Source organism: Peromyscus maniculatus, chromosome 10 (genome assembly GCF_049852395.1).
Source record: "Peromyscus maniculatus bairdii isolate BWxNUB_F1_BW_parent chromosome 10, HU_Pman_BW_mat_3.1, whole genome shotgun sequence".
Taxonomy (NCBI): domain Eukaryota; kingdom Metazoa; phylum Chordata; class Mammalia; order Rodentia; family Cricetidae; genus Peromyscus; species Peromyscus maniculatus.
The window spans coordinates 63986611-64011882 of NC_134861.1; positions in this window are offsets into that span (position 1 = coordinate 63986611).

Consider the following 25272-nt stretch of genomic DNA (forward strand, 5'->3'; position numbering starts at 1 on the left):
ATGGCTCATCCAGCTCCTCAGATGCCAGCAAACGTTGTAGTCTTGTATTCTCATTTGCTTTTTTGCTCACAAATATTAAACTATTTCCTCCCTAACCCTTTAGAGAAATATATTGCTCAAACTACGCTTTCAATGGCTGGCATTCTAAAAGAAACAAGTGTCTGTGGATTATATTTCATTAGGCTGGATTCTGAACTCAGTTGAAATGATTCTTTTGAAGTTTTCATTATTGAAGAGAGGTGATTTTTTTTGTTATTCATGTACATGATGATATCTAGTCTATAGACAAAAAACCTCTAATCTCTTCTTTCATATACCTCAAGAGAGCCTCTAAAACAATGAAGCCCCTCCTGTAGGCTTCCTCTTTTGAATGCATGCCACGCAGACTCTGCTACTCCATTGTTGACAGCCCCTCCCCTGGGCTCATCTCCTGGCTTGGAGGGAACTGGATAGAAAAGTGCTGAGCTGGGAGATCAGCCCAGCTGCTGCTGCAGCTTCAGGTCCTTAATGCTGCAATCTCACCCTAGTGTGTCTCAGCACTTCTTAATAGTCAGCTATAAAGTTCTGCAGCTGCTTCAGTCACATTTGTCCACTTTCCCAAAGGCTGCCTGGTAGAGCTTGACTTGCCCCTGTATCTGTTTCATTTGAGCTAAATGCCAACAGTGCTCTTTGCTCCCCTTGGGGTTCTTCAGGCCTCTGCTCTTTCTCAAGGACACCACTTCAGAGTTTGTAACTGCTCATTTCTCCTCTCTTTGGCTTAGCAATAAAAAATGGCAGCTTATTAAAAGCAGGATTTAAGGATCCAAGATTTCTCCACAGGGCTTAGAATCTTTTGGAAACATTAGCATTGCCAACGGTATGGTCAGAATTTTAAAAAAATGGACAGAATCGATGTGACGACTCTGGCTCTTTCTTCTTTCTTCTTTTCTAATACAATACATCTCAACTGACCACAGCCTCTCCTTCATCCCCTCTTCCCAGTCCTCCCATACCTCCCTTCTCCCCTAGAACCACTGCCCCCCCCATTTCCTTTCAGAAAAAGCAGGCCTTCCAGTGATATCAACAAAACACGACATAACAAGATGCAATACAACTAGGCATAAATCCTCATATCAAGGCTGGATGAGGCAACCTAGTGGGATAAAAAAGGTCCCACAAGTAGGTAAAAAGAGCCAGAGATATTTACTTTCACTAAAGCTGGATAACTTAAGAGACCTAGGGTAAAACCAAACACAACTGACAAAAAAATTCACCGATTTCTAATGATATTCTGCTATAATCATAGACCAGTGCCAATCGTCATCAGAGAGGCTTCCTCTAGCAGCTGACGGGAACAGGTACAGAGATCCACAGCCAGACATTAGGTGGATCCCATCTTTTAAGAAGACGTTAGAATGGTTGTGACTTCATAGCTAACCTCATACTAAATCAAGTTAAATCAAAGACCAAACTATAAGAAGAAGGTCAGCCTGATTTTATAGTTTTCTATGCTGCTATATTTTTACAAATACTTATTTACCTTTTTTTAGTGATTTACAGAAGAAACTAGACTTGAAGCTCCTGTGTAAACACATGTGCTTTCAGACATATATTGATGGATATATTGAAGCTTATAGATTTACCAAAAGACCATAGTTCATATTTTGCTCCCACATGTATGTTCTGGAGGCTTTGAGATTTTAGATTTCAGTCTCACATGCCATACATTCAGATTTTTTTCTTGTTCCTTAAGAGCCATAGGCAGCATTACTGCTTTTTCACAGCATGGCAGACCCAGGGAGAGTCATGTTCAAGATGTGCTGTTTGTCAAGTGAAGATGCCTGCTCAGATCCTGAAGTGCATAGACCTGTTGGATCTGCTGTGTTCAGGATGATAGGATGAGGCCTCTTGGCCTGCTCGTGACCGCTTCAAAAAACAAACAAACAAAAATAAAAACGGTTTGCATAGAATATTTACAGCAAGGTTACACTTCTCTAAAATGATCTATTTCTCCAGATGACAACCTAGAAGCATATTTAGAGATTAAAATCCCAGTTTTAAGGAAATGGTAGGTTGCTTGGTTTTGTTCTTATTTATTTTTATTTTTTTAGGTAAAGGATCTCCAAGCCTTCTTTCTTTCATTATCTGTTTATCAATTTGTGTCTTCAGGTTTAGTTTTTTTTTTTTTTTTTCTGAGTGAAATATTCAGGCACACAGAACTTCTTTGATTTTCTCTCATAATTAAAAATTAATTAATTGATTAATTAGTTGTGTGTATGTGTTTTGTAAGTATGGGTGCCTGCTCATGATAACTTGTATTTTGAGGTAACAACCATCAGTACGCTCCTTTTTACCATTTTATGCAATTCAAAGATTAAACTAGGATCTTTGGGCGTATATTCAAGTGCCTGTATCTGCTGGGCCATCTTACTGACCAGAGTCTTTGCTTCTCTTCCTTCTGCAAACTCCCTGCTGTTCTCTTCTTTTTGATGCAAGCATGTTCCTGATTCCTTTTGCAGGTTTGCCTTGACACACTTCTCTGAGGAATTTGGTTTATGCTACCATAATCCCATCAGCAGATTATTACATGTATTGTACATGGGAGTAGCTGAGAGCAGAGACTTAGGGTCAACTGAAAACATCTGGGAACAAACTCCATTATATATAAAATACGGTAAGCAATGGCATTGTCCTTAGCACAAAAGCTTTGAGAATTAATCTTCATAATATAATGAGGCACATGTGCTAAGCTTGCAAATGTTAATGTCTTAAACATGAGTTAATACTTACAATATAATGATAATAATGACAATGATAATGATGATGATGATAACAACCATAATGTTTAATGTAGCTGACCATTAAACAGAAATCATACAAATGGGATTTTTGTTTTTGTTTTCATGTCACAATAGTCAATTTTAAAATTATATTTATTTATTTTCTGTGTATCTTTTTTTTAAAATGGAGCATTGCAGTGCATGACAACACACCCTTGTGTAAGCCAGAGAACAACTTGCAAGAGTCAGTTCTCTCCTTTTACCATTTGGGCCCAAGGGATTCAACCCAGTTTATCTTTACCCACTGAGCCATGTTACCAACCCTACCAACCCACAGTAGTCAATTTTTTTAAGAGATTATATTTATTAAATTATAAACTGAAATGTGATCCTAATTAGTCTTATCAATAAAAACCAGGAGTCAGATATCAGGGTGAAAGCTGGAAGACCAGAGAAGCAGAGCAGCAGCCACTAGAGACTTCTTACCTCTACAAATCCTCAGCTCAAAAAGGGCTGAGACAGGATCTCAGCCTTGCTTTATCATTTTCTCTCTCCAGCCAGCCTTGTCACTTCCTGTCTGTCTGTACAGACCTCCAGACCTTTATTGTCAACTAGTGGCTAGCTTCACCCTCTGATTCCCAGGCAAGCTTTGTCAGAACACAAACAAAATATCACTCAACAATAAATTACATATATAAAAAACTACATATGAAATTAAAAAAAAACAACTGTACAAAAGCAATTACTTTTATTGGGTGCTCTGTTTCTGGGACTGCTATGAACTTACTACTCAGCACTAAAAATAAACCATTGAGAAAGACAATCTTGTAGCTGAGGAACCTGAGACCAAGAGATGTTAGATGGTTTGCCTAGGTTTGCATGGTAACAAGTGCTGAAGTAAGCTCTATGTGTTCTGTCTTTTGGTTTGTATCGATGCATTGCGTTTTTAGTGGTTACAATGGTGTGTTTCTGTAATCTTCAAAGTTCCTTTCATTCTTAACATTCATTGATGTTTTCCCCTAGGCCAGTGGTTTTCAACCTTCCTAAAGCTGCAACCCTTTAATACAATTCCTCATGTTGTGGTGATCTCCAACCATAAAATTATTTTTGTTGCTACTTCATAACTGTAATTTTGCTACTGTTATGAATCATAGTGTAGACATCTGTGTTGTCTGATTGACTTAGGTGACTCTTGTGAAGGCTCAGTTGATCCTAAAGAGGTTGTGACCCACAGGTTGAGAACCACTGCTCTAAGCCAATATATTTTAATATTCCACTTTAAAAAAGGAAACTACCCAAATTTGTCTATTTAGAAATCTCTTTTTTTTTTCTCCAACTTTTCTTTCAGGGGTCTCCTGAGCACAGAACTATACAATATTCTCATGTTTACCTATTTTGTAAATAGAATGCTTGAAGAAATTGTTTTATTTCTTTCATCTTCCACTACCAAAGAGGACATTTACTGAATTTTGAAAAACAGAGAAAGTTTTGTGTTCAGACAAGTATATGCTGTGTCATTCTTCACTTCTTTCATTATGAATTCATGTCAGAGTTTTTGCTGACAGCAGATTTGAAAATAGAACAATTAGATACAATTTGTCAAAAGTTAATTTTGAGTTATCAAACTCCTTTCCATTCCTTGTCTGAAATATAGATTCCATAGAGAAACTTGTTTTGGTGTTTCATTTGCATTTCAGCATTTTGTACACCAAAAACCACAGTGAGTCCCTCTGCCTTTACTCACTTATGTAGGTGCAGACAATAATCTCATCTGAGTACATGGCCCACAACTTCTCACATTCCTTACAATTCTAATTCATTACGCAGATTCTAGGTGATCAGTGGATAGGCAAGTATGACAATAAAGTGTTTAGAGTATATTGTTTCTTTACACATTACTGATTTTTAAATTTGAGTAAGCTATTTAAAATCCCAAGTTTTAATGGTTTGCCAAGAAAAAATAACATGAACCAAGAGTTCATTTTTCCAAGAAAAAGAGTTATACTTTCTATGAATTATTGATATCTTATGGCATTATCATTTTATAATTTTGATCTTTCCATTTCTTTCTCTATCTTTTGACCTTCAATCACTGACATCTGGAGTTCTTAATTTTTAAGCTGTTTCTGTTCAGCAATTATTTTTCTTCCTGCTGTTTACCTTTTATGAGCTGAAAGCTTTTAAATGAAATTCACATTTCACTTAATGCACTAATATCTCAGAAAGCATGCTTTTCTGATCTATACATCCACAGATCAAAATGTCAGAGTGTGATTTCTCTTTGCATTTCAAAGGTAACATTTCCTCAGGTTAATGAGTTATTTCAGTGGATAGACCGGACAGAGTCACATAGCCTTTTCCCCTCATTCTTCAGGTTATAGGTTCATCATATTTCTTCTTAGCTCTTTACCAGAACTTATGAAGCAGTCCATTAACATAGGAGGATGTTAGCTGTGTTTCTTCTTCTTTCTTGCACCTTAAATATTAGTTTTACTGAATACTTATAACTTTGTTAATTAATCTTAAAGCAATCGTTTTAATCCCAAGGTTATAAAGGGATATTATCTAACTATAATTGGATACTGAATTTTTTTTAAACAATTCATTACAAAACAGCAAAATATGACATTGAAAAGACTCTGAGATGTATAATAGTGAAAAATGAGAGAGAAGTGAATAGAGAAAATCAGAATGAGGAAGAAAAGAGGGAAAGTGAGAAAGGAAAAAGGAGCATTTGATAGTAGAGGAGCCAACTTGGAATGTGTTTGGCTGCTGGGAAAGACCATGGTTGCTCCTTTTTAAGTAGCAATTCGTAGAGTGGGCAAGCAGACTCATGACATGATAACACAATGCTTAGAGTATGATGGATTGAGGCTTTCATCTCTTAAATATTGATTTCCTGTGATATTTTGGATTCATTAAAATTATTTCGTATTACAAGTAATTTAAAAGGGAAAGAAAAGTCAAAGGATTTAAAAAGAGGACTAGGGCTCAAACTTCACTGAGGTTTTTCTATGTTGATAATCTTTTAGATATGTTTTCCTAAATAAATTGACCCTCTGTATAGTTGATATTATCTTAAGTTGATACTTGAGGAGATGGAGGACCTAAATGAATAAATGCTTCACCAATTTTAAAAAAGAAGGCTTTAAATTTTGGTATAACTCAATAGCCTTTATTTATGCATCTATATAATAAAATCTTTAGATTTCAATACATAGACCATAATACTTTATCGGTTGTATATAGCTTTTGTATTTCCTCACAACTCTTTATTATTTACTATTTATTTGAAAACATACTGAGAAACTTACTACTGCTGAGTTCTAAATTATGTATGAGAGGTAAATAAAGCCCCTCTGCACCTAGAGACTTAGCATATGGAAGTGTTTCTCAGACACATATGACAGATGTCTTAGGAGGTAAAAGTGACACAACCATTCGCAAGTGGGACCATAGGAATCACTTTCTGTCCTTCAGCTCTGGGAGGCTTTCATATAAAGCATGGACTTACTTTTCTCCTTTTTCCAGTTGTGTTCTGTTGATGAATGATGCTGTATGAGAGGGGTGGGGTGGATCAATGGACAGAGATTTGAAAGCAGAGAGTGCATGTGAGGATCATTAAGGAGTATAGGTCAACTAAATTTTGCCTTGTGTAAAACCTGTAATACATAGCAATTTCAGATTGACCATATGCTAGCAGCCCTCACAGTTACAGTATGAAAATTTCAGACTCATTTAGTATCTATGGAAGCCAGAGCGTTGTTAGGAAGAGCCACTGTCACATGAGCGGAATTTGCTTTCTATCTTTTAAAAGAATTCCCAGGGCATTCATTTGAAAACAACAGAAATGGGGAAGGATACATGAGAGAGCTTGTAGGGAGGAAAGCAAAGTGAGAAGTGCTGTAATTACATCTCAAAAATATTTTTTTTGCTTACAAACTTTATGGCCGCAGCAGGCTTCTTGTTATCTAGTTCTTATATCTTAAATTAACCCGTTTCTGTTAATCTATAAGTTGCCACATGGCTTGTGGCTTACCGGTATTTTTTACATGTTGCTTGTCATGGCGGCGGCTGGCAGTGTCTCTCTGACTCAGCCTTCCACTTCCCAGAATTTTCTTCTCTCCTTGTCCCACCTATATTGCCTGCCTGGCTACTGGCCAATCAGTGTTTTATTTATTAACCAATCAGAGCAACACATTTAACATATAGAACATCCCATAGCAGTCCATAGGCTTGTGAACTTATTTCTGGGTCTTCAACTCTATTCCATTTATCAACATGTCCTTTTGTTGTGCCAATACCATGCTGTTTTTATTACGATAGTTCTGTAGTACAATTTTAAGATGGAAGATGGCAATACCTCCATCAGTTCTTTTATTATTCAGGAGTGTTTTGGTTATCCAGGATTTTTTTGTGCTTCCATAAGCTGAACATTGTATTTTGATTTTCTGTGAAAAATATGTTAGTATTTTGATGGAGATTGCATTTAATCTGTAGATTATTTTGGTAAGGTGGCCATTTTTATTCTCTCTATAAAATCAGTACTATTAATGTCACTGATTCATGAGCATGAGAGATCTTTCCATATGTTGATATCTTCAATGCTTTTCTTTTTTAATGTCTTAGAAATTTTATCAAATAAGTCTTCCATTTGCTTGGTTATAGTTATCCTATGATTCAAAAATATTTTAAAATGTGTCTTCACAACCATGCCACTCCTGCCTAAAAACAAAGTGAAACAAAACCAAACCAAACCAAACCCCATAAACAAACAAACAAGACCAATTTCTGTTTTGAAGTCTTTGTTTCTTCATCTGCAAAGTATGGAGAAAAATACTTTTGTGTTATTTGTGAAACTGAGGAAAGATGATTGAGTGGGAGGAAGATTTGAACTCAGTACTATTATAATAGAAATCTTAAGCCACCCACACTGAGTATTCTGTGGCTATGATCATCTATTGAAGCAGGAAGCCTACACGGATATTGATGTTACTTCATATCCTGGACCCAATAGCCTTTGAAACATCAAGATATTCTTTACTTTACCTTTTCAAAAATGAAGTTAATGCTATAAATGTCACAAGACCTCTTTTCAAAATGGACTGAAAAAATGATTGCAATGTTTGTTGGAGTTTCCTTCTCCTTGGAGCTTAGCAAGTTTGGAATTTGGGCATTAGATCCAAATTCCATTTGAGGAGTTGAGGGGTCGAAAGAAAAAAGATTATAATAGTTATTTAGTGGCAAATTCCTTCTTGACTTCTATTCTTCCATTGTAGGTTGCTTCTCACTGAAAAAACCACACATTATCACAGAATAAATCACAGAGGTGTTTCCCCCTATATTTTTCTTGTTCTAGTAATAGCTTTGATATTTCTCAGTGGGCCTGGCTTTCTTGATCATCATTTCCATCTCGCTGCTCCTCTGGATGATTAACTCATTTATTCTTTTGAGAAGCAAGCACTTCTACCAGCCTAAATTGTTTGGGGGAGCCCTTTTATATTTGCCATTACTTGGAGCCTGATTTTGAGACATTTTCTTCCCTATGATTCCTAATCCATAGAAGAGAGATGTCTCTGATGTTGGTGATGGTCATGAGACTTTTCCCAGGGGAAAAATTGTTATTGCTAGTAAAGGGGCTTTCTTTGTCCTGCCAGCTAGATCCCAAATAATGATCTAGAGACTTTTTAATTATGAAAGGTTGGCATTATCTTAGGCTTGTTTTTAATTAGCGCTAATAACTTAAATTAACCCATTTCTAATAATCTACGTTCTGTCACATTCTGCCCATCCTGCAACCTCATGTACCACCCACCCTGCTTCCTCAGTGTCTCTTCATGTCTCTTGTGCACCTAGATACTTCCCCCTCTTTCTTTCTCTCCCTGGAAATCCTGCCTGTACCTACTGCCTTGCTATTGGCCATTCAGGTTTTTATTACACCAATCGCAGCAATGCACCTTCATACAGTGTACAAACATCCCACGACAGCTGCTTATATCTACAGCGCATCCTCTTGGACACTGTGATCTTCTGTTATGTTAGTAACTTTCTGCTGTTTTACACAATATGCTTGATAAAGTACATACATCCTGAAGGGAAGATTCTCCTCAGGTTCTCACTTCAGAGTTCATTCCATGCTCAGTTCACTTTAATCTTGTGTTTAGAGCACATGGCAGAACAAAACCTCTCCTCTCATGGGCAGGAAGCAAAAGAACGACCAGAAGGGATAGGTGTTACATTCCCTCTTGAAGTTTCTACTGCCTTCTAGTAGTCCTATCCCAGAACTTGAGCACATAGGTCTTCTTTTGGGGGTATTCCACACCCAAACTATGACATTCATTTTAACATGGACATTTTTCTGAGTCATTTATTTTTCTATTCTATCATCTTTCATAACAGTTGGAGATATTTATTTTATTTCTTGTGGTCTACTGCTTTGTTCACATTTTTAAGAGCCATTTTTCAAAAAGCTAGCACTATCTCAAGGTTATTTATTTAGGTGTTAAATCTTATGTCATAGGAGAGAGGTCCTATATCAACGTGCTTTGCTTTATGCAGGAATTTTAGTTTTCTTTAGTGCTTGCCTGTGTTTACTGTCATGTTCCTGGGTAGGCCTTGTCAACTTTCTTTGAAAATGCATGTCAAAAGATAATAATAATAATAATAATAATAATAATAATAATAATAATAATAATCCTTTTGTACTTCAAGGTTAGTCCCCAATAGTCTTTTAATAACTATAGACTGTGCATTATCTTCTCTTGAGGGTAGACATTGAGCTTAACAACTACAATCTAGTACCACTGTCTTTAGGGTTATTACTCAGTACTTTCCCAAAAGCTGATTGTGCCAGCTAATGTGTTTCCTTTCATTGTAGTGATATTCCCATTCCTCTTAAAGTTTTTTTTTTTTTGTGTGTGTGTTTGTAGACATGCATGTACTTGTGTGTTTGTGTTTGTGTTGGAGATACAACAACCTTTAGCATTCTCGGGAACTGAACTCAGCTTCTTTTAGACAGATCTCTCACTTGCCTGGAACTAACCCATTGTTCTGGGTTAACAGGTCAGTGAGCCTTGGACAACTGCCTATGTCTGCATCCTTAGCACTAGGATTAAAGTCCAACCTTGCCTTGCATTGTCATGTCAGTTTTGAGAATGTAATGCATTCTGTTTTTGAGGCCAGTGCACTACTGACTAAACCATCTCCCTAGCCCAGAGAGTTCTAATAGTTGCCTTGCTACCCTGTTCAAAACCTATTCTGCTCAATGTCTACCTGATATATGGGATACTCAGCTTCAAAACTGCAGATAAGTGTTTTTAACTCTCCTGGTATCAATTGTTTTAGGTTGGATTCTGTTGGAAGCATTATCTGAGATGGAGTTGGGGAACAGGACAAAAAGAGGGGGCAGAAAGAAAAGCTAATCTCTGAGCCAGTCCTACCAAGAGCCCCAGGTAAGCCAAGCTTTGAGATTTCATAGTTGTTCATAATAGTCTATTAACAACTGTAGACTTCTCTCAAGCCGCCCTGTTACATTCTTATGGTTGCCAATGTTGAGGTGATAGAATTAGACCTTTAAATACCTGTTATCAAGCATTGCATATCCACATCCTGTAAAGGAAGCAAGACCTTGAGCAAAGTCATTACTTTGAGCTGAGGCAATTCATACAGAGGCTCACAAATGAGGTACATATTCTCCCAGTATTCCCAGTATGTAAGGAGAAGACCCTCCTGATGACATTTTTACTAGATATCTGGTGGCATACCATGCCAGCATCATACTCACTATCTCTACATCTTTGGTTCTAGCATAGAAATTACCCCATTATCTTCAGACTTTCCTAATTCCTACCTCAGAAGGACAGCAATAATACCCTCACTAATGCTCCCCTTTTGATGTTGTGACTCAGGAGCATTCACTGAATTTTTGCCTTTGAACTTGATCCATGCACATGCCCTTCTCTCTCTTAAGTAGCTGAAGGTGTGAGTAGAGGAAACACTGGGATCCACACAAAAGAGAGAATGTATCTCTCGTCTTGCTGATTCATTCACTTATGCCATGCTCTATAATTATATCTTTTGCTTGTTGTACTTTATATTTTCAGCATAGAACTTTTCCCCATTAAAAATTCTTCAAGTCAGAAACTTCTTCATATTTGCATTCCATGAGCAATTTAATTTTAATACACATTATGCTAATTTCATTCTCCCTTCCTCTTCATGGTGTTGTTGGCCCACGGGGAGAACCTCCAGATGTGACACCAATGAAAATGGTACCATAATCGTCGAAGCTGCATAAATATAAGCTGAACTTGACTGTGATGCTCAGATACATAAATATAGCAATAATACACAGAGAAGGGATTTGACAGGACTTTGTAATAGCTATTCTGTGATGGTTTATGGAAGGGTCAGGAGCAGGAATGAAATGTGTAAGGGTGTGGAGGGTAGAAGAAGACTCCTTTGGTAGAAACAATGGAATAATGAGTTCATTTAGGCAATCTGAATGAGAGATACCGGAGTACTAACAATTAGAAGTAGCTACAGATCTCTTTGAAATGTGGCTTCATCATAGAAGGTGGGATACTGGAAGAAGAAAGTGAATGTGTAAATTACCTAGACAATGTTTATAGCCAAAGCCACTGGATGTGTTGTTTTTTAAAGTAACTCTCTTGATGTGAAGCTCCTTCCAGCCATCCTTCCCAGTCTTTCTCATTCAAGCTCCATTATTTCCTCTTGTTCTTACGCTTGATCTGGGCAGTCTATGTGTCTAATTGATGCAGAGATAGCACACAGAAACTGAAGTCCTATCAGAGGGAATATTAAGATGGAACTGGGTAGAGGAGGACAATAGGTTGGAAAGATGGAAGATGCCAGAGGGAAACAAAGGTGGTATAATTCGACAGACACCATTACCAAGGAAGACTTTAAGAAGGATGTGACAATAGAGGGAGCCCCGTCACAGGGACCCCAAAGAGAATAAAAAAAAAAACTGAATCAATGAATAATAAGCTCAGCATATATTTATCATTTCCCACTAACAAAAGTTTTTGAGTGTTTCCTTTGTCCCAGACTTGGTGACAATTACATAGAGCAGTAAACATGATGGCAACTCCTTTAGTTTCTATGCAAACAAATGTCTCATAAGAAAGCAGCTGCTTGCAAGCGTGCAGAGCCTTAAGGACATAACTGGTACCAGCGACAACTGCTTATGTTACTACCCTCTCCAGTTTGTCTCATCAAAGCTCCACTGATTCCTTCCTTTTTTAAGATACTAAAAGGCAGTGTTGATGTATTTAACAAATGAGAAAACATCACAGAAAAATTCAAGTGATATCAAAGTCTTACTTGGAAAAAGATCAGGTTTCTCCTTCCTTCCTTCCTTCCTTCCTTCCTTCCTTCCTTCCTTCCTTCCTTCCTTCCTTCCTTCCTTTCTTTCTTTCTTTCTTCCTTTCTTTCTTTCTTAATCATGTAAACCTGAATGAATTTATTTTTGGACTCTGAGACAATTAATTATACCTGAGGATTGCAGATTTGAATTTTTTCCCCAGGGTATCATGTAGCACAGATCTTAAAAGTTCTTATTAATAAAAACAAACCTAGAGCCAGGTACTGGGGTCAATGCTGGAAGATCAGAGAAGCAGAACAAGCCACAGCTTCCTCACCTTGCAGTTCCTCAGCTGATCCTCTTTCCTCAGACTGGAAGCCTCTGTGTCCTTATCCAAATGGATCTCAGCTGAATTGCTTCTGGAAAGCCTGAAAGCTTAACCAGGCTAGTTCCTGGTTTTCATGCCTTATATACCTTTCTGCTTTCTGCCATCACTTCCTGGGATTAAGGACTCTTGTTACCACACCTGGCTGTTTCCAGTGTGGCCTTGAACTCACAGAAATCCAGGCAGATCTCTGCCTCTGGAATGCTAGGATTAAAAGTATGTGTGCCACTAATTTTTTTTTTTGCCTCTGTATCTAGTGGCTGTTCTGTTCTCTGACCCCAGATAAGTTTATTAGGGTGCACAATATTTTGGCGAACACAATATCACCACAATATCATTATAATTTCTTTGTTTTAGACACAAAGTATAAGAAAGCACCATCCAGTGTGCTAGGGAATGGGATTCAGAGATGAACAAGTGAAGCACTACCTCCCTGACTGACCATGCAATTCATGGGAAAGACATCACAAAATGACCTAATAACAAAAGAGAAACTCTACTAAGACCTTGGAGGAAAATAGACATTGATGTATTACTTTCAATTATTTGTTCATTTTACACAATTATCTGCTGATCCAGGCTCACTTTTACTCAGAATGCTTTGAAGAAAAATTTTGCTTTCTAGATTCTTAGGCTATTTAATATTTGGTTTACCTATTGATCACTTACCTTGAAACAGATAAAAGCACACACATTTCTTTATCCTTATGTGCTTCACATCGTAGGAGTTCAAAGTAATAATAGATTTTACTTCCCAAACTCTTCCTACTCTTCCAGAAAACTTAACTTCACATTTCTATTACAGACATTTTTCAGCACATATAGTGGTTCCTCCTGGGATGGGATAGGGTATATCTTCTGTATATGTAGTAAGGTGATTGTCTCCATATCTTGTGAGTTAAAGTTCAATTATTCAAAACAGGTACCTTGGGTCATTTATAATGTCTGCACATTCTACCTGGCATTTTGTCAAAACTTTTTGTGTACTAAGGAATACAAAGATAATGGATTTTTTTTTGTTTTTTTGTTTTTTTGATTGAATGGTTCTTAGCCTTAGGAATATCAAAATTCAGTATAAATTTCATAAAAAGTATGTTTTATGGAGAGAATAAATCTATCCCTAGAAAGAATCGAATTGACTCAGGTGATAAAACTATCTTTTTTTTTTTTAACATTTTATTTTTTTTTTATTTTACAGTACTATTCAGTTCCACATAATAGCCACAGATTCCCTCGTTCTCTCCCCTCCCGCCCCCCCTCCCCTTCCCCCCAGCACACCCCCCATTTCCACCTCCTCCAGATCAAGGTCTCCCCCGAGGACTTGGATCTACCCGATAGACCCAGTCCAGGCAGGTCCAGTCCCCTCCTCCCAGATTGAGCCAAGCATCCCTGCATAAGTCCCAGGCTTCAAACAGCCAACTCATGCAACGAGCCCAGGACCTGGTACCACTGCCTAGATGCCTCCCAAACAGATCGAGCCAATCGACTGCTTCACCCATTCAGAGGGCCTGATCCAGTTGGATGACTGGACTGCTACTCACATCACCAGTGAGGCTACCTGGAAAACGGGACCCCAAGAAAGACACGGAGAGGTGGATGAGATCTGCATGGACAGCCTGGAAATGAGTGGGAGCGGTAAGGGGCAAGGGGGAGGGAAAGAGAGCGGGAGATCCTAGCTGGATCGGGAAAAGAGAGGGAGAACAAGGAATAGGAGACCATGGTAAATGAAGACCACATAAGAAAAGGAAGAAACAAAGAGCTAAAGAGGCCCACAGAAATCCACGAAGATGCCCCCACGAAGGACTGCTGGCAGTGGTTGGGAGACAGCCGGGACTGGCCTACTCTGGTGATGGGATGGCCAAACACCCTGACAGTTGTGCCATAAGCCCCATCCAAGGACTGAGGAATCTGGATGCAGACATCCACGGCTGGGCCCCTGGTGGAGCGCTGGGAGTCTAATTGGTGAGAAAGAGGAGGGTTTATGTGAACGAGAATTGTTGAGACCAAGGTTGGATAAAGTGCGGGGACAGATGACCAAATGAATGGAAACACATGAACTATGAACCAAAGGCTGAGGGGCCCCCAACTGATAAAACTATCTTAAGGACATTTGTTTATAAAATGTACAATGTTGAATGATGAGTGAATGTTGAATATGACTTTATTAAATAGCGCTGACTTAGTCATTTTTTCTAACAACCCCCAGTAAAAATGGCTTTAAAGTACCAAGTACATGAGAACATATTGAGCTATAAATACTGTAAGCAACTTCATAATAATTCCATTTTGTTTAATCTTTGGTTTATTTTCTCTTCCCAAACTCATATTTTTTTTTTATTATCTTCTTTTGGCTTTTAAAAGGGGAGAAAAACACAGATAGATAGAATGACTTACAGAAATCAATACCTTTGTGACTATGGTAAGGCTAGGTTTCTGACTAATTTTGACTGTAGGAGTGTAATCATTCTTTGATTAATTTATTAGTTCCTTTCCTAGGAGGTTAATTCCTAGCATTCCTGAATACAAATGTGCTGCTTCCTTCAGCAAAGAATACTCCTTCACAGTAGTTGCTCATCTCTACAATGTAGATGTAATCAACCATTAAATAAGAAACACAGAACCAACGTAAAAGAGAAAGCCAAGAGGTCAGAGCTCAGAGCTAAAACCTTACCCTTCCTCCTGCGGTGGTCCGACCTCCCCGAAAGAGACCTACTTCCTGTGTGTTTGTCTTTAGATAGTCTTTCTTTTCTGCCTTCTCATTGGTTGTAAACCCAAACAGGTGACTGCCTCGTCACTGCCTGTAAGTACAGCCCTCCAGGTCTTGTCTTAAAGGCGTATGTCTCCAATGCTGTCTGTATACCTGAACACACAGAGACTTACCTAGCTCTTCCTACCAAATGCTGGGATTATAAGCGTACACCACCACCGCCACGTTCTTGCTATGGCTCTAATAGCTCTGACCCCCGGGCAACTTTATTTATTAACATACAATTAAAATCACATTTCAATACAAATAAAATACCACCATACTACAACATGTGAGTTCAAGTTTGAGGGTTTTACTCACAAGAGTCATAGATTACGAGCTTACTCTATTAAGGTTCCCACAGCTCAAGTAAGCTTCAGTCAGACTAAATTCCAATTAACAATTCTTAGTTATTGGGAGAATTTATTGTCATCCAAAAGGTGATATCAGGTTCATGAATATTGTCCTTTCACTAAGATATCATAGAACTCCTTGCTCAAATCCATCTTAACTATGATCCTTAGAGACATCAAACCAGAGTCTGTTGGGGTGGGAACAGAAGGGATTAGAGTATAAAATTTTGAATCCTTGAGAGCCAAGGCTCTATAATATCCCTTGTTTCTCTCATTGACTTACAATAAGGGTCCGTGCAAGGCATGCAAGCTTGTTGAAGTAATAAATGTGACACTTCTACACTAACATTTCCATCTACTAGTGTTATTCTCAGCACTGCATACTAACATACATAACCTTGTGAGTGATAAATAATTCATATAATGTCACATACTATCATGAGTTTTTCTGGGAATTTGATACCTCTTAATCCTCTATCCTCACAAAAAGGGTAGACCGTTCTCTATAAATTACTCTTAACCTAAATTTAGATACAGATAGAGAGACACACTATATATTCAATAAAGAAGAAGTATTTTAGTCATTGATTTCTTGCTTAATGCATTACAGCAAGCCTTGACTAGAATCTGGAAGGTCATATTGAGAACTAACCATCTACTGTGTATAGTTGAGGATTTTCTTAAGTAAAGTGGTTTCAGGAAAGTGGGAAGGATGATGACTGTTTTACTAGAAAGAAGACACATGCTGATGGCCTCATAATTCATTTGGGGCAGGGCACTAAATTGAACTAAAGGTTTGGTGCTTGTCAGGAAAGCAGGGGAAGTGAAGCATTTCATGACACTGTGCTACTTTGACTGTTCCATAATGACATTAAACATAGGCCTTGGGAAGATGATCCTGAAGACATCCTACACTTAGATACTGAATCAGACACACTCAGGGATATTCTCCAAAGCTTTCTCTACACATACACACACGCTCACACATATACACACATTTACATGCGCGCGTGCGCACACACACACACACACATGCACAAATTAAATATCATCAAAACATGGCCTTCTTTTTGCTTAATCTGCAGTAACAACACATTTTTCAATATAATGGAGAAAAAAATTTAATTTTGACTTCACTGATTTAGTGCTACAATTAAATATTGATTAATCTGACAAAATAAATCTTTTTTCAAATGAAGAGACTCTGCATTTTCCTGGTTTCAGGGTCTAGTTACAGATTTACAATGAAGTAGAGATTATTGCTTCTATTATTTTTATTAACTCCTGTCATAAGTATATTAATGGAGGCAATATTTAATTAAGACATGCCATTGGTGAGAACTGAGCACAAACTCTTAGTCCCAGCACTGTGCTAGTTCTTGGGGTTTAGTGCCGAACAAAACCAGATGAGAATTCCTGCCTTTGCGCAGGTTACCTTCCAACAGCAGTTAGTAGATGCTTTGTTATCTTGAGATTTGAATGAGTAGCTTTTTCTGCTTTCATGAATTGGGGCAAAGATTATTAATAAAATTCATTATAAATGAAGAGAGGAAAACTTTGTTAAACAGTTTCTCCTAATAGTACTGATACCAAAGAAAGGATAAGTGAAAAAAAAAGAAAAGGAAAGTAAAAATGAAAACCCATGATATTCTTCAGTAATTTCAAATAATAAAACAGAGGCAGATAACTATAGTTTAGCGACCTAGGATTCCCCTTTGGGATAGTTACACACCTTTCTTCTAATACTGTGCATGTAAACTTGAAAGCATTAATGCATGTACTATATATATACACATACCACACTCTGAAAATATATCTAGAAACCATGTTGATGATCTGGGACTCCCACATACACAGAGATATACCCATATCCCTCTCTGAACAATGTTTCATTGAATACTTGTTTCTCTGCCTCTCAATGTCCATGAAACACAGATTTTACTCACTTATACTCCAGGTACACCTGGATACACAATAGCGGCCAGTCTGGCATAGACTATCTTGGGGTGCATTCTCAATGGGGCAAACTATGTTCTCTGAATGATCTTATAAGGATAATCTATCATTTACCATCTTACACTTAATTGGGGATGCATATGATTAAACAGGTCATGAGATATGACATGCACAATAGAGCAATAGTTTTATAACTTAAACCTGTCAGTCAAAAAAGAGAACCACCTAAATTATTTCTCTAATGATCAAGCTTTTTCTTCCTAAAGAGCCTATTAAAGAAGCCAAAGGCAATAACCTGGTACCCTGAGGGTTCTTTCATTCATGAGGCCTCTTAGCACTCCTGACCCTGAATCTGACCAATTCTATAGCTTTGCTTAGCTGAAAGCTACCTTGTTATATTTAAAAATCCATGAGCACCTTTTGTTTCATCTTGAATAAGACTTGAAAATACCTGACCCAGACCCTGGCCAATGATAGCAAAACTGAGCTTTTTTTTGTCTTGCTTTACAAACTTAGAATGCAAGGCATCTATCTGCATGTTCAGAGTACATTGTGATACATAGCTATGGTATCTTATAAATGATGACTCCTTTCCTCAAGCCTAAGTAAGCACTGGATCTGAGAGATGGCTATGCTTAAAGTAATGAGATGATGGGTCTCATCATCTTTTGTCTACTGATGAACATAATTTATTCTGTCAGTGTATTATTTATCTCTACCTATATCTATATCTAAATATTTGTCTGTCTGTCTATCTTAGGTTGCTCCCCTAACACAGCTGTTGGGGGCAAATATTTGATCAAGGGTGGTAACCATTATGAAGACTTAAAGACGGCTGGTTTGGGAACTGTAGCAGCAAACAACTTTGCCTTTTCCTATGGTGTGTTAATATAGTAAGAGTTTTGTTTTAATGTGGATAGAAGTTTAAAAACAAAATGTGGAACTGTGGAAGCCAGACCACAGGAAAGAAGCACTTAGGTCAGATCCAGATTTTGTCATCTGAATCCTGTATCCTAAATATATGATGTCTTCTATAATATGGCTCTGCCCTCAAGACCAGAGAAGCAACCCACAGATACGTGTAGCCACCACCCCTTCTAAAATAAGCCTTTCTTTACAGCCAATGGAGTCCATCATGGAAATCCACAGCAGGGTACAAAGCAGAGATTAATGGACTTCTGAATTCAAGATAAAAAGTTTCTAGTTTTTGATTGTTGTTTATGAATATACCAAAGAACAACAATCTCAATTTGCAGTATTTTTGCATTTAAGGCATATTATGTAATGATTGAAAAATAAAATTTTTAGAAGGTTTGAAAAAAATTGAGTCGCATATGTACTACAACAACTCATATCTTCCCACTCAGAGCTAAGATTTTCAAGCCATGGTAAACATGTTGCCCAGGGAAGTAATCATATTACTAAGTTTTATTAAGAAAGCTGAGTAATTCAGTACAGGCATAGTGCTCATAAGTTTATATTCTTCACTCTTACTTGGTTCTCACATCACAAAGATTTAAGTACTACTTACAGCCTTATTTACAGGCATTGCAATAAAATGCTTTCATAGGTTAAATATATTGACTGATAGCACAGAGCTTGTAAAACTTGTACCTGAAATTCTGGTAAAAGCCTTTATCTAATTTAAAAAGATCAGAGCTTCTGAAAACTATACTAAATGAAAAGCAGACTTTGTGATACATGTAATGACTGAATAAGGTCAGACAGTGAAGTAACAGAGCACACTATAAATTAATTAATTAATGGACTTAACAGATGTATATCTAATAGGTACTGTTTACAACAAATGGTCCTAAAATGTTGGAAAAAACTATTGGAACATAGACAGAACCTGATCATGTATTTTTAGTTTGTTCACAGAGGTGCTTAGATAATGAGCACATGTAAGAGGAACCTTTGGAGTCTTTAGAAGTAAGGCACTCACAGCATTTTTAGATATTAAAAGGAACATAGAGCTAAATTAGCATAATAATGGATTTTGTATGTGTGGACACTAAAATGTAGTAAAAAATTAATATAAATATTTTATTTATTCTTTGACAATTAATATAATCATTATCAGATGTGCTTCAGCTCTCCCCTCTCATTATCTGTAGGCACCCCCCACTACACACTCCCCTCCCCACTTCTTGTCTTTTTATTGATTGACTGTTTGATTGATTGTAACCTACATAGTCTGGTTAGTACTGAGATCGCCAAGTGCCAAGGGGTAGAACACTAAAGCGTAATGTTTGAGATGAGGAGATTGTAGAGAAAGATGACCAATTTATCAGTAGATTAATCTTTAAAGAGTTAACACAAAGTAGTTTAACCTGTGTGGATGTTAGCATGAGTTTGGGGGTGCGCTTCTCATTCTTCTGAGTCTGTGGGTTGCTTATTCACGTTCCCCTCAGGAACTTTCTGCCCACAGAGATCCTGGCTTTGGAGTTGTACACTATTCATAAAATGCTTCTCTGCCTGGTCGTCAGAGAAATGATGCCAGGCCTAATACTTTTCTTACCGATAATATGATAGGAATCACTAAGGTAGAAAGATAATAGAAAAAGAAATCCCTTTGGACTGAATGCTCTTTAGCTAGTTGGCCCATGAAAGATGTGTACATTTCCCAAATGCTACTGTTTTCTCAAGGATAGAAAGGAAATGGATGGTTTCCCACAACCACCTACTGCTGCTTTGATAATATTCCCTGATGCACCAGATGGTGGGAAAGAGTTCCTCTTCTATAGTTCTCTTGGTTGAGCAGTTATTTATGGGCCAATGGGATTTATCTATTCACCATTACTACAGCTCTTCATCCTTACAGACAATAAATCCAAACAATATGATCCTGGAAAGTCAATATAATTTACACAGCTGATCAGCTGAAGTGTATGGGGTATTTATTGAATACACTGTTCCCTGGATACTTTATTACTTTCTCCAAAAAGAGGAAGAAAGCAGAAACTGTGTTCTTGGAGAAAAAAAATCAGATCTGAGCTTTAATAATCACACTTGAATAAACAGCTAGAGGTAACTGCTGAAGGGAGTCAGACTCAGTATGTCACACCATCCATATGAGATGTTGGAAATAATCAGTTATTTACATGTGCTCATTATCTAAGCACCTCTATGAACAAGCTAAGAACACATGATCAGGTTCTGACTATGTTCCAATAGTTTTTTTCCAACATCCAACCACAATTTTCTGGTTGCCTTTACTTCACTCTGTGATATGTTATTACACTGGTATTTGCTTAAGATTTCTTCTTTTGACTTTGTATGTCTATTTATCACAGTGTTTTTCTGTAGACTTTTCATCCTGGGTTGTACAATATCTCACGCTTATATTACCCTGGTGCTAACTAACCTTTGAGCAGCAGTCTCCTGAATTTAGGATGTTAAAAGTCAAAGAAACAGTGTTTGAATGAAACGAAATTCTTGGCAATTCAGTAAGCTCCAAAGAGAGCTGAGCTCATGTATGTCACTGCTGGACAAACAGATTGAGTAAAAAATTCAAAGAGAAGCTAAAGGAAGCACACAAATCACGTTTCCATATACTGTCCTTGTGGTTTAGAAGAGAGCTTCTTCTATGTATGTATGGGTGAAAGATCATTTTAAAATGCAAATTCTGTTTCCTAGAAACTGGAGCAAATAGAGTCTCCCCAGTTCTAGCCACGACTGTGGTCACTTGCCTAAGGCCACTCTTGAGTGATGAGATTTCTCCTTGTCCCACCTATTCTTCCTGCCTGGCTACTGGCCAATCAGCGTTTTACTTATCAACCAATCAGAACAACACATTCACAGCATACAGAACATCCCACAGCACTCCAGGGATGACATTTCCAGGAACCACTGGGTTAGCTTGAAGCAATGATGATTCAGGTTTTAACTTTTGAAAGTTTCAATTTACCTGTACATTGGATAGTTATAGGCTCTTTACTCTCTAGCTGAAATGATTGATTTGGTCTTCAGGTGCAGAAATGTTATAACAAATAATTTCCTAATAAAAGTAGCATAGCAAGAATGATGTTGTACCAAAAAAAATGTTTTTCACAGGGTAGATGTAAATACCAAATGATCATTCTTAAGTTCATAGGGGGAGTTTCAAGATACTACATATTGTTTGGTTTTATTGTTTTTCTCTCTTTTCATCAAGAAATTAAATCCATTCATCTGACAGAAAAAAGAAAATTTCAGGCTTAAAATGACTTCCTCTCTCATATACCTCATTCATTCTTTTGAATTATTTCAACAGGGCGGCACAATTAGCTGCAGGTAGTTAGTCTCATTCAAGAGACAACCATGGTGAAATTTCAAATCACTCAAATTCACAGGGAGTAGTAGTATAATCAATACAATATCTGATTATAAAAGAAAACATTATTATACTTTATGCAATATAAATACCCGTGTTAAATTCTTTCACCAAAAAAGACATTGCAATACAAATGCCAGAATAAATATTCTTGTATGACATTTTGGGTCTTTTTTGTTGTTGTTCCAGCTAGAGTACAGGTTGCCAAGTTGACAGACTAAAGAAGGAAATGTTCAATGATAATCATATTAGTGCTAATGGTAGAAATGGACATTTAGCCCAAACTTCCTTTTTCTGAAATATCATGTGCTCTGATGTTATCCATTTTGGGATTGAATTCAGGCCCGGCCACTTAACTATTTTGTATTGGATAATTCATATAAACTTTCACAGCTTTGAGAATAATGATGTGTGTATATCAAGACTTCTATGAATATGAAATAAAATACTATCAATGAAGCACTCAGTGTAGCACCTAACACAAACAGATGCTCAGTAAGTGGCATCATTCCTCCCCATAAAGTCATCAGGCTTCAGCTTTAACATATTTATTGATCTACTCAGTGTCTTGCGATTTCATTCCATTTGTAGCATAGCTTCTCAACTGGAAAACCTTTCAGCATCTCTACATATTTCAACCAAAATAAACACTAGCAACCACAATATGTGAAGTAGATGAATATTGAAACTTTTTATAAACATTAAAGTATTTCCTAATGGAAGTTGGACCCAGAAAAATTTAAGCAAGTAATAGAATACAACAAAGACGTTGAATACTAAAGACAGGTAAGCAATTTAAATCCTTTTATATAATAAAATTATTTTTGACAATGATTAAAGAGAAATTGAAACAATGTTGATGTATGTATTTTGCATGGTTTATATTACAGTACATAACACCTAACACAAAATACCACTGGCCTAAAAAACATAGGCATAGAGCAACAGGTAAGCAGGTGAGTGACATTCCTGTCAGCTGTACTGCCACCACTCACTAGATTCTTCTTCCCCAAGACTCACTCCACTGCCCAACCCCACCCAACTCATCATCCTCCTTATGGCAAGCCCTGTCCCACAACTCCAGCAGACTCCATAGGCACAGATAGAACCCGCACCAGTCAGAAAACCGCAGACTGCATAAGCCCAGGCATAGCCCACACCAGTTGGAAGAAGAGCAGACTCCATAGGCCCAGGTACAGCACACACCAATCAGAAGAACAGTATCCCCTCTATTAAGCTTCATATTCTGGTCTACACCTTCAGAAGAAGACTTCGGCTTTATAGGAGGCTAGGTTGGATCTAGGTACCCATGGCTCCACAAACATCAATGGAAACACCCTGCTGAGACTTGTCAATCACCAGAACTCTTAGCCACTTGGCCAGAAGACAAGAGAAGAAATAGAAAAAAAAAAGGAACAAAACACCTATCCAACAAAGACAAACAAAAAACAATCAACACCCAGACCTATAATCACTTCAAATTCAGATGTAAATGCCAATGTAAGAAGACTTTCAATAACATAAAGGGCAACATGACACTGCCAGAACGCATTGATCCTATGAAAGCAAGACCTGAACATTCCAAACAACTGACACAAGGAAATGAATGACCTTAAAAATAACTTTATGAAGACAATGGAGGCCCTTAAAGAAGATTTGAAAAACTACCTTAAAGAAATCGAGAAAAAGAAAAGCAAAATAACTGGAAGAAATTAATAAGTCCCTTAAAGAATGCAAAGAAAGCCAAGAAAAAACAAACAGATGAAGAAAATGGTTCAAGACCTAAAAATTAAAATTGAAGAAATGAAGGAAATTAAAACCAAGGGAATTCAGGAAATGGAAAATCTGGGTAAGCAAATTGAAACTACAGACGCAAGCATCACTAATAGAGTACAAGGGATGGAAGAATGAATCTCAGGAGTTGAAAATATGATAGAGGATAGAGATTCATTGGCCAAAGAAAATGTTAAATCTAAAAGATTCCTAATATAAAACATCCAGGAAATTTGGGACATCATGAAGAGACCAAACTTAAGAAATATAGGAATAGAAGAAGGAGAAGAATCCCAGCTTAAAGGCACAGAAAGTATGATCAACAAAAATCAAAGAAAAATTTCATAACTTAAATAAGGACATGCCTAAAAAGGTATAAAGAGCTTACAGAACACAAAATAGATGGAAACAACAACAAAAAGACCCCTCACCATATAATAATCAAAACACTAAACATACAGAATAAAGAAAGAATATTAAGAGCTGCAAAGAAAAATGGCCAAGTAACATATAAAAGCAGATATATTAGAATTATACCTGAATTCTCAATGGAGACTCTAAATGCTAAAAGGACTGGGACAGACATCATGCACACACTAAGAGACTAGAGATGCCAGCCCAGACTACTATACTAGCAACTTTCAATCACCACAGAAGGAGAAAACAAGATGTTCTATGACAAAATCAAATTTAAATAATATCTCTCCACAAATCCAGTCCTACAGAAGGTACTTGAAGGAAAACTCCAACCAAATAAGTTAGGTGCACCCATGAAAACATAGGCAATAGGTAATCTCACAGCAGCAAAACCCAAAGAAGGGAAACACACACACACCACCACCACCACCACCACCACCACCACCACCACCACCACCACCAAATAACAGAAATTAACAGTCATTGATCATTAATATCTCTTAGTATCACTGGACTCAAAACACCAATTAAAGGACATAGGCTAACTTAATGAATATGAAAACAGAATCCATCCTTCTGCTGCATACAAGAAAGACACCTCAAATTCAAAGACAGACATTACTTCAGAGTAAAGGGCTAGAAAAAGATTTTCCAATCAAATGGACCTAAGAAGCAAGCTTGGGTAGCACTCTTAATATCCAATAAAATTGACTTCAAACTAAAATTAATCAAAAGAGATGGAGGACAATTCATATTCATCAATGGAAAATCCTTAATGAAGAAGTCTCAATTCTGAACACCTATGCCTCTAATACGAGGGCATCAACATTTATAAAAGAAACACTGCTAAAACAAATCACACATTGAATCCCAAACATTAATAGTCAGAGACTTCAGCACCCCACTCTCACCAAGGGACAGGTCTTCCAGACAGACTAAACAGAGAAATAAGGGAGCTAACAGATGTTATAACTCAAGTGGACCTAACAGATATCTATAGAACATTTCACCCAAACACAAAAGAATATATCTTCAAAAAGCCAGCTCATGCACTAGTGCCTATGGTGAGACACTTTGTTAGCCTTGGTGCAGGGAGGAGAAGCTTGGACCTGCCTCAATTGAATGTATCAGGCTCTGCTGACTCCCCACAAGAGACCTTGCCTTGGAGGAGGTGGGAATGGGGGATGGGTTGGTGGAAAGGCTCGGGGGTGTGAGGAGGGAGAACAGCGGAATCTGTGGTTGA